Below are 10,505 nucleotides of genomic sequence, written 5' to 3'. Positions count from 1 at the left end.
CCATCAGTGCAGCAATGCTTATTCAATACCGCCAGCAGATGGAGACACTGGGGGATAATTTTCTAAGGATTTATACTGATTTTTCCTGTCTGAATTTGTCGCACAGAAAGTTGCAGGCCAAATATGTGTGACATTTCTGCGACTTTAGCTTCTAGAGCATTTTTACAACATTATACATAGGTGCTGAATACATAAAAAGCGACTGTTCAGCGACAGACAAGTCGCATCGGCTGAAAGTAGGCCAGAATGTCAGTCCATGTTGGAGCAGGTTTAGATACAGTCTAAAGCATAGATCTCAAAGTCTGTGCACAGAATTTAGCAAGGGCCTCGCACCTTCTGATGCATCAGGTAGGTGCACAATAGCATAGCCTAACCCTCTGTACTTTGGTCTATATTGATGCGGGACATAGACAGCCAGCTGATGACCAATCCATTAGTGCAATGGATGGCTGGAAGCATTTGTCTTTGCCTTTGCAATACCACAGAAGCAATGCATGGTCAATGTACAGCAATGACACACCTGTGTGAACAGCCAGGAGACCCCCCCCCCATGTTATGTTACATAGTTACATAGTTAGTACGGTCGAAAAAAGACATATGTCCATCACGTTCAACCAGGGAATTAAGGGGTAGGGGTGTGGCGCGATATTGGGGAAGGGATGAGATTTTATATTTCTTCATAAGCATTAATCTTATTTTGTCAATTAGGAACATTCAGCACCCACCCGCTATCAAGGCAGCTGCCTATCATGTCATGCCCTACCTGCACAGGTGTGCTGGCTACTCAAATGATCCAATTAAGGAGGCCATTTAGTCAGCAGCAGCAGAAGTCCTGTGCCTGGACGCTCCAACAGGGGCCAGACACAAGCAGAAGCAGAAGCAGCAGAAGCAGCAGCAGCACCACCTTTTGTTTTTTGGCTGCAGCAGCAGCAAGGCCCACAGGGCTGGCTAGCTGGCTAGCCAGCAAGCAGGTAGCAATGAAAGTAGGAATCTTTCTTTTTAACCCTGTAAGGGGGTGGTGCACTGTACCCGAAGATACTGCCATATCGGGTCAATGCATAGGGCGACGGAAGCAAGCTTCGAAATCGGCCCCCGTTCTCAAAAATCCATTTAATATATGGTCCCCAGATAGGGGACGTATCAGATATTAAACTGATAAGAACAGATACTACACTTGATCTTAGCCAAAAGGCCGAGAAGCGATAACCGTGAAAGGGGCGGGCCCAACAAGGTCCCCTTCATGGGCACTATCACTGCTTGCTGTCAGGGAGGCTGCCAGACAATTTTCCATGCACACTCTGGGCTGGGGGGCAGTCAACCACCAGTACACACAGCAGAACCTAAACCCATACCATTATTGCTAAGCAGCAAGACAGGGGCCCATTGCACTCCCACGGGGCCTTTTTAAATGCAATCCATAACCCGGATTTGCCAGGAACCCTTCTTACTCCTCCTACTTGCATGTGACACTGGGCTTAGGATCTGCATAGGAAACACACACACAAGCACACACCTACCTTTGTTGCCTGCAGATGCCTCCTTGGCTGTCCCCAAACGGTATCAAACCAACACCCACGGGAAGCTGTAAGCATAGAGGACATGCCTGCACCCCATTGGACTTACCTGTGTGGGTTAAATCCGGGTTATTTGACAACCTATGGCGGTGATGGTTCTGCTCAGGCAGAGCAGTGCTGATGCTCCTCATAAAGCTGTCGCTGCTGTGAAGGTTCTAGGTGACATCACAAATCCCTTTGGTTACATACACAACAAAGCTGGGTTGTTGTTGTTTACACTCTGCAAGGCCTGTGGAAGTGAGTGACATCATAGCACTGTAGTTCTGAGGGTTCAAGATGGATGCAACAATCTCCTGTTGCTTCTATGAAGGCCGTAATAGACGACATCACCAAACAGCTCCATAGTCACATACACAGCAAAGGAGAGATGTTGTTTACACCTAGTGATGTCAGTGGTATTGAGTGACATCACAGCACAGTGCTAAGGCTCCTGGGCCTGGACACAGCAGCGGCTGCAATATCTCAACGGAGAATACGTTTATATCTATGTGTGTGTGTGCGCATATATATATATATATATATATATATATATATATATATATATTTCTCCGCCGAAATCACTTTTAAACCCATTTCCACCTTTTTTTCCCTTCTCTTCCTCTTACTTTTTTTTCACGTTTTTTTACGTTTTTCTCCTTTTCGCCTCTTTTCTGGGCGTATTATTCTTCTTTTTCTTCTTTTTTTTCGTCTAATGCATACCCCATCAGTGCAGCAATGCTTATTCAATACCGCCAGCAGATGGAGACACTGGGGGATAATTTTCTAAGGATTTATACTGATTTTTCCTGTCTGAATTTGTCGCACAGAAAGTTGCAGGCCAAATATGTGTGACATTTCTGCGACTTTAGCTTCTAGAGCATTTTTACAACATTATACATAGGTGCTGAATACATAAAAAGCGACTGTTCAGCGACAGACAAGTCGCATCGGCTGAAAGTAGGCCAGAATGTCAGTCCATGTTGGAGCAGGTTTAGATACAGTCTAAAGCATAGATCTCAAAGTCTGTGCACAGAATTTAGCAAGGGCCTCGCACCTTCTGATGCATCAGGTAGGTGCACAATAGCATAGCCTAACCCTCTGTACTTTGGTCTATATTGATGCGGGACATAGACAGCCAGCTGATGACCAATCCATTAGTGCAATGGATGGCTGGAAGCATTTGTCTTTGCCTTTGCAATACCACAGAAGCAATGCATGGTCAATGTACAGCAATGACACACCTGTGTGAACAGCCAGGAGACCCCCCCCCCATGTTATGTTACATAGTTACATAGTTAGTACGGTCGAAAAAAGACATATGTCCATCACGTTCAACCAGGGAATTAAGGGGTAGGGGTGTGGCGCGATATTGGGGAAGGGATGAGATTTTATATTTCTTCATAAGCATTAATCTTATTTTGTCAATTAGGAACATTCAGCACCCACCCGCTATCAAGGCAGCTGCCTATCATGTCATGCCCTACCTGCACAGGTGTGCTGGCTACTCAAATGATCCAATTAAGGAGGCCATTTAGTCAGCAGCAGCAGAAGTCCTGTGCCTGGACGCTCCAACAGGGGCCAGACACAAGCAGAAGCAGAAGCAGCAGAAGCAGCAGCAGCACCACCTTTTGTTTTTTGGCTGCAGCAGCAGCAAGGCCCACAGGGCTGGCTAGCTGGCTAGCCAGCAAGCAGGTAGCAATGAAAGTAGGAATCTTTCTTTTTAACCCTGTAAGGGGGTGGTGCACTGTACCCGAAGATACTGCCATATCGGGTCAATGCATAGGGCGACGGAAGCAAGCTTCGAAATCGGCCCCCGTTCTCAAAAATCCATTTAATATATGGTCCCCAGATAGGGGACGTATCAGATATTAAACTGATAAGAACAGATACTACACTTGATCTTAGCCAAAAGGCCGAGAAGCGATAACCGTGAAAGGGGCGGGCCCAACAAGGTCCCCTTCATGGGCACTATCACTGCTTGCTGTCAGGGAGGCTGCCAGACAATTTTCCATGCACACTCTGGGCTGGGGGGCAGTCAACCACCAGTACACACAGCAGAACCTAAACCCATACCATTATTGCTAAGCAGCAAGACAGGGGCCCATTGCACTCCCACGGGGCCTTTTTAAATGCAATCCATAACCCGGATTTGCCAGGAACCCTTCTTACTCCTCCTACTTGCATGTGACACTGGGCTTAGGATCTGCATAGGAAACACACACACAAGCACACACCTACCTTTGTTGCCTGCAGATGCCTCCTTGGCTGTCCCCAAACGGTATCAAACCAACACCCACGGGAAGCTGTAAGCATAGAGGACATGCCTGCACCCCATTGGACTTACCTGTGTGGGTTAAATCCGGGTTATTTGACAACCTATGGCGGTGATGGTTCTGCTCAGGCAGAGCAGTGCTGATGCTCCTCATAAAGCTGTCGCTGCTGTGAAGGTTCTAGGTGACATCACAAATCCCTTTGGTTACATACACAACAAAGCTGGGTTGTTGTTGTTTACACTCTGCAAGGCCTGTGGAAGTGAGTGACATCATAGCACTGTAGTTCTGAGGGTTCAAGATGGATGCAACAATCTCCTGTTGCTTCTATGAAGGCCGTAATAGACGACATCACCAAACAGCTCCATAGTCACATACACAGCAAAGGAGAGATGTTGTTTACACCTAGTGATGTCAGTGGTATTGAGTGACATCACAGCACAGTGCTAAGGCTCCTGGGCCTGGACACAGCAGCGGCTGCAATATCTCAACGGAGAATACGTTTATATCTATGTGTGTGTGTGCGCATATATATATATATATATATATATATATATATATATATATATATATTTCTCCGCCGAAATCACTTTTAAACCCATTTCCACCTTTTTTTCCCTTCTCTTCCTCTTACTTTTTTTTCAAGTTTTTTTACGTTTTTCTCCTTTTCGCCTCTTTTCTGGGCGTATTATTCTTCTTTTTCTTCTTTTTTTTCGTCTAATGCATACCCCATCAGTGCAGCAATGCTTATTCAATACCGCCAGCAGATGGAGACACTGGGGGATAATTTTCTAAGGATTTATACTGATTTTTCCTGTCTGAATTTGTCGCACAGAAAGTTGCAGGCCAAATATGTGTGACATTTCTGCGACTTTAGCTTCTAGAGCATTTTTACAACATTATACATAGGTGCTGAATACATAAAAAGCGACTGTTCAGCGACAGACAAGTCGCATCGGCTGAAAGTAGGCCAGAATGTCAGTCCATGTTGGAGCAGGTTTAGATACAGTCTAAAGCATAGATCTCAAAGTCTGTGCACAGAATTTAGCAAGGGCCTCGCACCTTCTGATGCATCAGGTAGGTGCACAATAGCATAGCCTAACCCTCTGTACTTTGGTCTATATTGATGCGGGACATAGACAGCCAGCTGATGACCAATCCATTAGTGCAATGGATGGCTGGAAGCATTTGTCTTTGCCTTTGCAATACCACAGAAGCAATGCATGGTCAATGTACAGCAATGACACACCTGTGTGAACAGCCAGGAGACCCCCCCCCATGTTATGTTACATAGTTACATAGTTAGTACGGTCGAAAAAAGACATATGTCCATCACGTTCAACCAGGGAATTAAGGGGTAGGGGTGTGGCGCGATATTGGGGAAGGGATGAGATTTTATATTTCTTCATAAGCATTAATCTTATTTTGTCAATTAGGAACATTCAGCACCCACCCGCTATCAAGGCAGCTGCCTATCATGTCATGCCCTACCTGCACAGGTGTGCTGGCTACTCAAATGATCCAATTAAGGAGGCCATTTAGTCAGCAGCAGCAGAAGTCCTGTGCCTGGACGCTCCAACAGGGGCCAGACACAAGCAGAAGCAGAAGCAGCAGAAGCAGCAGCAGCACCACCTTTTGTTTTTTGGCTGCAGCAGCAGCAAGGCCCACAGGGCTGGCTAGCTGGCTAGCCAGCAAGCAGGTAGCAATGAAAGTAGGAATCTTTCTTTTTAACCCTGTAAGGGGGTGGTGCACTGTACCCGAAGATACTGCCATATCGGGTCAATGCATAGGGCGACGGAAGCAAGCTTCGAAATCGGCCCCCGTTCTCAAAAATCCATTTAATATATGGTCCCCAGATAGGGGACGTATCAGATATTAAACTGATAAGAACAGATACTACACTTGATCTTAGCCAAAAGGCCGAGAAGCGATAACCGTGAAAGGGGCGGGCCCAACAAGGTCCCCTTCATGGGCACTATCACTGCTTGCTGTCAGGGAGGCTGCCAGACAATTTTCCATGCACACTCTGGGCTGGGGGGCAGTCAACCACCAGTACACACAGCAGAACCTAAACCCATACCATTATTGCTAAGCAGCAAGACAGGGGCCCATTGCACTCCCACGGGGCCTTTTTAAATGCAATCCATAACCCGGATTTGCCAGGAACCCTTCTTACTCCTCCTACTTGCATGTGACACTGGGCTTAGGATCTGCATAGGAAACACACACACAAGCACACACCTACCTTTGTTGCCTGCAGATGCCTCCTTGGCTGTCCCCAAACGGTATCAAACCAACACCCACGGGAAGCTGTAAGCATAGAGGACATGCCTGCACCCCATTGGACTTACCTGTGTGGGTTAAATCCGGGTTATTTGACAACCTATGGCGGTGATGGTTCTGCTCAGGCAGAGCAGTGCTGATGCTCCTCATAAAGCTGTCGCTGCTGTGAAGGTTCTAGGTGACATCACAAATCCCTTTGGTTACATACACAACAAAGCTGGGTTGTTGTTGTTTACACTCTGCAAGGCCTGTGGAAGTGAGTGACATCATAGCACTGTAGTTCTGAGGGTTCAAGATGGATGCAACAATCTCCTGTTGCTTCTATGAAGGCCGTAATAGACGACATCACCAAACAGCTCCATAGTCACATACACAGCAAAGGAGAGATGTTGTTTACACCTAGTGATGTCAGTGGTATTGAGTGACATCACAGCACAGTGCTAAGGCTCCTGGGCCTGGACACAGCAGCGGCTGCAATATCTCAACGGAGAATACGTTTATATCTATGTGTGTGTGTGCGCATATATATATATATATATATATATATATATATATATATATATATTTCTCCGCCGAAATCACTTTTAAACCCATTTCCACCTTTTTTTCCCTTCTCTTCCTCTTACTTTTTTTTCACGTTTTTTTTACGTTTTTTCTCCTTTTCGCCTCTTTTCTGGGCGTATTATTCTTCTTTTTCTTCTTTTTTTTCGTCTAATGCATACCCCATCAGTGCAGCAATGCTTATTCAATACCGCCAGCAGATGGAGACACTGGGGGATAATTTTCTAAGGATTTATACTGATTTTTCCTGTCTGAATTTGTCGCACAGAAAGTTGCAGGCCAAATATGTGTGACATTTCTGCGACTTTAGCTTCTAGAGCATTTTTACAACATTATACATAGGTGCTGAATACATAAAAAGCGACTGTTCAGCGACAGACAAGTCGCATCGGCTGAAAGTAGGCCAGAATGTCAGTCCATGTTGGAGCAGGTTTAGATACAGTCTAAAGCATAGATCTCAAAGTCTGTGCACAGAATTTAGCAAGGGCCTCGCACCTTCTGATGCATCAGGTAGGTGCACAATAGCATAGCCTAACCCTCTGTACTTTGGTCTATATTGATGCGGGACATAGACAGCCAGCTGATGACCAATCCATTAGTGCAATGGATGGCTGGAAGCATTTGTCTTTGCCTTTGCAATACCACAGAAGCAATGCATGGTCAATGTACAGCAATGACACACCTGTGTGAACAGCCAGGAGACCCCCCCCCCATGTTATGTTACATAGTTACATAGTTAGTACGGTCGAAAAAAGACATATGTCCATCACGTTCAACCAGGGAATTAAGGGGTAGGGGTGTGGCGCGATATTGGGGAAGGGATGAGATTTTATATTTCTTCATAAGCATTAATCTTATTTTGTCAATTAGGAACATTCAGCACCCACCCGCTATCAAGGCAGCTGCCTATCATGTCATGCCCTACCTGCACAGGTGTGCTGGCTACTCAAATGATCCAATTAAGGAGGCCATTTAGTCAGCAGCAGCAGAAGTCCTGTGCCTGGACGCTCCAACAGGGGCCAGACACAAGCAGAAGCAGAAGCAGCAGAAGCAGCAGCAGCACCACCTTTTGTTTTTTGGCTGCAGCAGCAGCAAGGCCCACAGGGCTGGCTAGCTGGCTAGCCAGCAAGCAGGTAGCAATGAAAGTAGGAATCTTTCTTTTTAACCCTGTAAGGGGGTGGTGCACTGTACCCGAAGATACTGCCATATCGGGTCAATGCATAGGGCGACGGAAGCAAGCTTCGAAATCGGCCCCCGTTCTCAAAAATCCATTTAATATATGGTCCCCAGATAGGGGACGTATCAGATATTAAACTGATAAGAACAGATACTACACTTGATCTTAGCCAAAAGGCCGAGAAGCGATAACCGTGAAAGGGGCGGGCCCAACAAGGTCCCCTTCATGGGCACTATCACTGCTTGCTGTCAGGGAGGCTGCCAGACAATTTTCCATGCACACTCTGGGCTGGGGGGCAGTCAACCACCAGTACACACAGCAGAACCTAAACCCATACCATTATTGCTAAGCAGCAAGACAGGGGCCCATTGCACTCCCACGGGGCCTTTTTAAATGCAATCCATAACCCGGATTTGCCAGGAACCCTTCTTACTCCTCCTACTTGCATGTGACACTGGGCTTAGGATCTGCATAGGAAACACACACACAAGCACACACCTACCTTTGTTGCCTGCAGATGCCTCCTTGGCTGTCCCCAAACGGTATCAAACCAACACCCACGGGAAGCTGTAAGCATAGAGGACATGCCTGCACCCCATTGGACTTACCTGTGTGGGTTAAATCCGGGTTATTTGACAACCTATGGCGGTGATGGTTCTGCTCAGGCAGAGCAGTGCTGATGCTCCTCATAAAGCTGTCGCTGCTGTGAAGGTTCTAGGTGACATCACAAATCCCTTTGGTTACATACACAACAAAGCTGGGTTGTTGTTGTTTACACTCTGCAAGGCCTGTGGAAGTGAGTGACATCATAGCACTGTAGTTCTGAGGGTTCAAGATGGATGCAACAATCTCCTGTTGCTTCTATGAAGGCCGTAATAGACGACATCACCAAACAGCTCCATAGTCACATACACAGCAAAGGAGAGATGTTGTTTACACCTAGTGATGTCAGTGGTATTGAGTGACATCACAGCACAGTGCTAAGGCTCCTGGGCCTGGACACAGCAGCGGCTGCAATATCTCAACGGAGAATACGTTTATATCTATGTGTGTGTGTGCGCATATATATATATATATATATATATATATATATATATATATATATTTCTCCGCCGAAATCACTTTTAAACCCATTTCCACCTTTTTTTCCCTTCTCTTCCTCTTACTTTTTTTTCACGTTTTTTTACGTTTTTCTCCTTTTCGCCTCTTTTCTGGGCGTATTATTCTTCTTTTTCTTCTTTTTTTTCGTCTAATGCATACCCCATCAGTGCAGCAATGCTTATTCAATACCGCCAGCAGATGGAGACACTGGGGGATAATTTTCTAAGGATTTATACTGATTTTTCCTGTCTGAATTTGTCGCACAGAAAGTTGCAGGCCAAATATGTGTGACATTTCTGCGACTTTAGCTTCTAGAGCATTTTTACAACATTATACATAGGTGCTGAATACATAAAAAGCGACTGTTCAGCGACAGACAAGTCGCATCGGCTGAAAGTAGGCCAGAATGTCAGTCCATGTTGGAGCAGGTTTAGATACAGTCTAAAGCATAGATCTCAAAGTCTGTGCACAGAATTTAGCAAGGGCCTCGCACCTTCTGATGCATCAGGTAGGTGCACAATAGCATAGCCTAACCCTCTGTACTTTGGTCTATATTGATGCGGGACATAGACAGCCAGCTGATGACCAATCCATTAGTGCAATGGATGGCTGGAAGCATTTGTCTTTGCCTTTGCAATACCACAGAAGCAATGCATGGTCAATGTACAGCAATGACACACCTGTGTGAACAGCCAGGAGACCCCCCCCCCATGTTATGTTACATAGTTACATAGTTAGTACGGTCGAAAAAAGACATATGTCCATCACGTTCAACCAGGGAATTAAGGGGTAGGGGTGTGGCGCGATATTGGGGAAGGGATGAGATTTTATATTTCTTCATAAGCATTAATCTTATTTTGTCAATTAGGAACATTCAGCACCCACCCGCTATCAAGGCAGCTGCCTATCATGTCATGCCCTACCTGCACAGGTGTGCTGGCTACTCAAATGATCCAATTAAGGAGGCCATTTAGTCAGCAGCAGCAGAAGTCCTGTGCCTGGACGCTCCAACAGGGGCCAGACACAAGCAGAAGCAGAAGCAGCAGAAGCAGCAGCAGCACCACCTTTTGTTTTTTGGCTGCAGCAGCAGCAAGGCCCACAGGGCTGGCTAGCTGGCTAGCCAGCAAGCAGGTAGCAATGAAAGTAGGAATCTTTCTTTTTAACCCTGTAAGGGGGTGGTGCACTGTACCCGAAGATACTGCCATATCGGGTCAATGCATAGGGCGACGGAAGCAAGCTTCGAAATCGGCCCCCGTTCTCAAAAATCCATTTAATATATGGTCCCCAGATAGGGGACGTATCAGATATTAAACTGATAAGAACAGATACTACACTTGATCTTAGCCAAAAGGCCGAGAAGCGATAACCGTGAAAGGGGCGGGCCCAACAAGGTCCCCTTCATGGGCACTATCACTGCTTGCTGTCAGGGAGGCTGCCAGACAATTTTCCATGCACACTCTGGGCTGGGGGGCAGTCAACCACCAGTACACACAGCAGAACCTAAACCCATACCATTATTGCTAAGCAGCAAGACAGGGGCCCATTGCACTCCCACGGGGC

The 10,505-nt window shown here is 46.3% G+C and overlaps 5 non-coding genes across 5 annotated transcripts; all 5 read right to left on the bottom strand.

Moving 5' to 3' along the window:
* Nucleotides 1-1,013: 1,013 nt before the first annotated feature.
* Nucleotides 1,014-1,204, bottom strand: LOC130324079 (U2 spliceosomal RNA). Its single transcript, XR_008869220.1, has one exon. It is a non-coding gene; the product is annotated as a U2 spliceosomal RNA (small nuclear RNA).
* A 2,083-nt stretch (nt 1,205-3,287) lies between these two features.
* Nucleotides 3,288-3,478, bottom strand: LOC130324078 (U2 spliceosomal RNA). Its single transcript, XR_008869219.1, has one exon. It is a non-coding gene; the product is annotated as a U2 spliceosomal RNA (small nuclear RNA).
* Nucleotides 3,479-5,564: 2,086 nt separating this feature from the next.
* On the bottom strand, nt 5,565-5,755 carry LOC130324077 (U2 spliceosomal RNA). The gene has a single exon (XR_008869218.1). It is a non-coding gene; the product is annotated as a U2 spliceosomal RNA (small nuclear RNA).
* A 2,087-nt stretch (nt 5,756-7,842) lies between these two features.
* Nucleotides 7,843-8,033, bottom strand: LOC130324076 (U2 spliceosomal RNA). Its single transcript, XR_008869217.1, has one exon. It is a non-coding gene; the product is annotated as a U2 spliceosomal RNA (small nuclear RNA).
* Nucleotides 8,034-10,118: 2,085 nt separating this feature from the next.
* On the bottom strand, nt 10,119-10,309 carry LOC130324075 (U2 spliceosomal RNA). The gene has a single exon (XR_008869216.1). It is a non-coding gene; the product is annotated as a U2 spliceosomal RNA (small nuclear RNA).
* Between the last annotated feature and the right edge of the window lie 196 nt (nt 10,310-10,505).

Source organism: Hyla sarda, unplaced genomic scaffold (assembly GCF_029499605.1).
Source record: "Hyla sarda isolate aHylSar1 unplaced genomic scaffold, aHylSar1.hap1 scaffold_2584, whole genome shotgun sequence".
In the NCBI taxonomy this organism is placed as follows: domain Eukaryota; kingdom Metazoa; phylum Chordata; class Amphibia; order Anura; family Hylidae; genus Hyla; species Hyla sarda.
The sequence above is the reverse complement of the archived record's forward strand: the minus strand, read 5'-3'. Positions and strand labels throughout refer to the sequence as shown.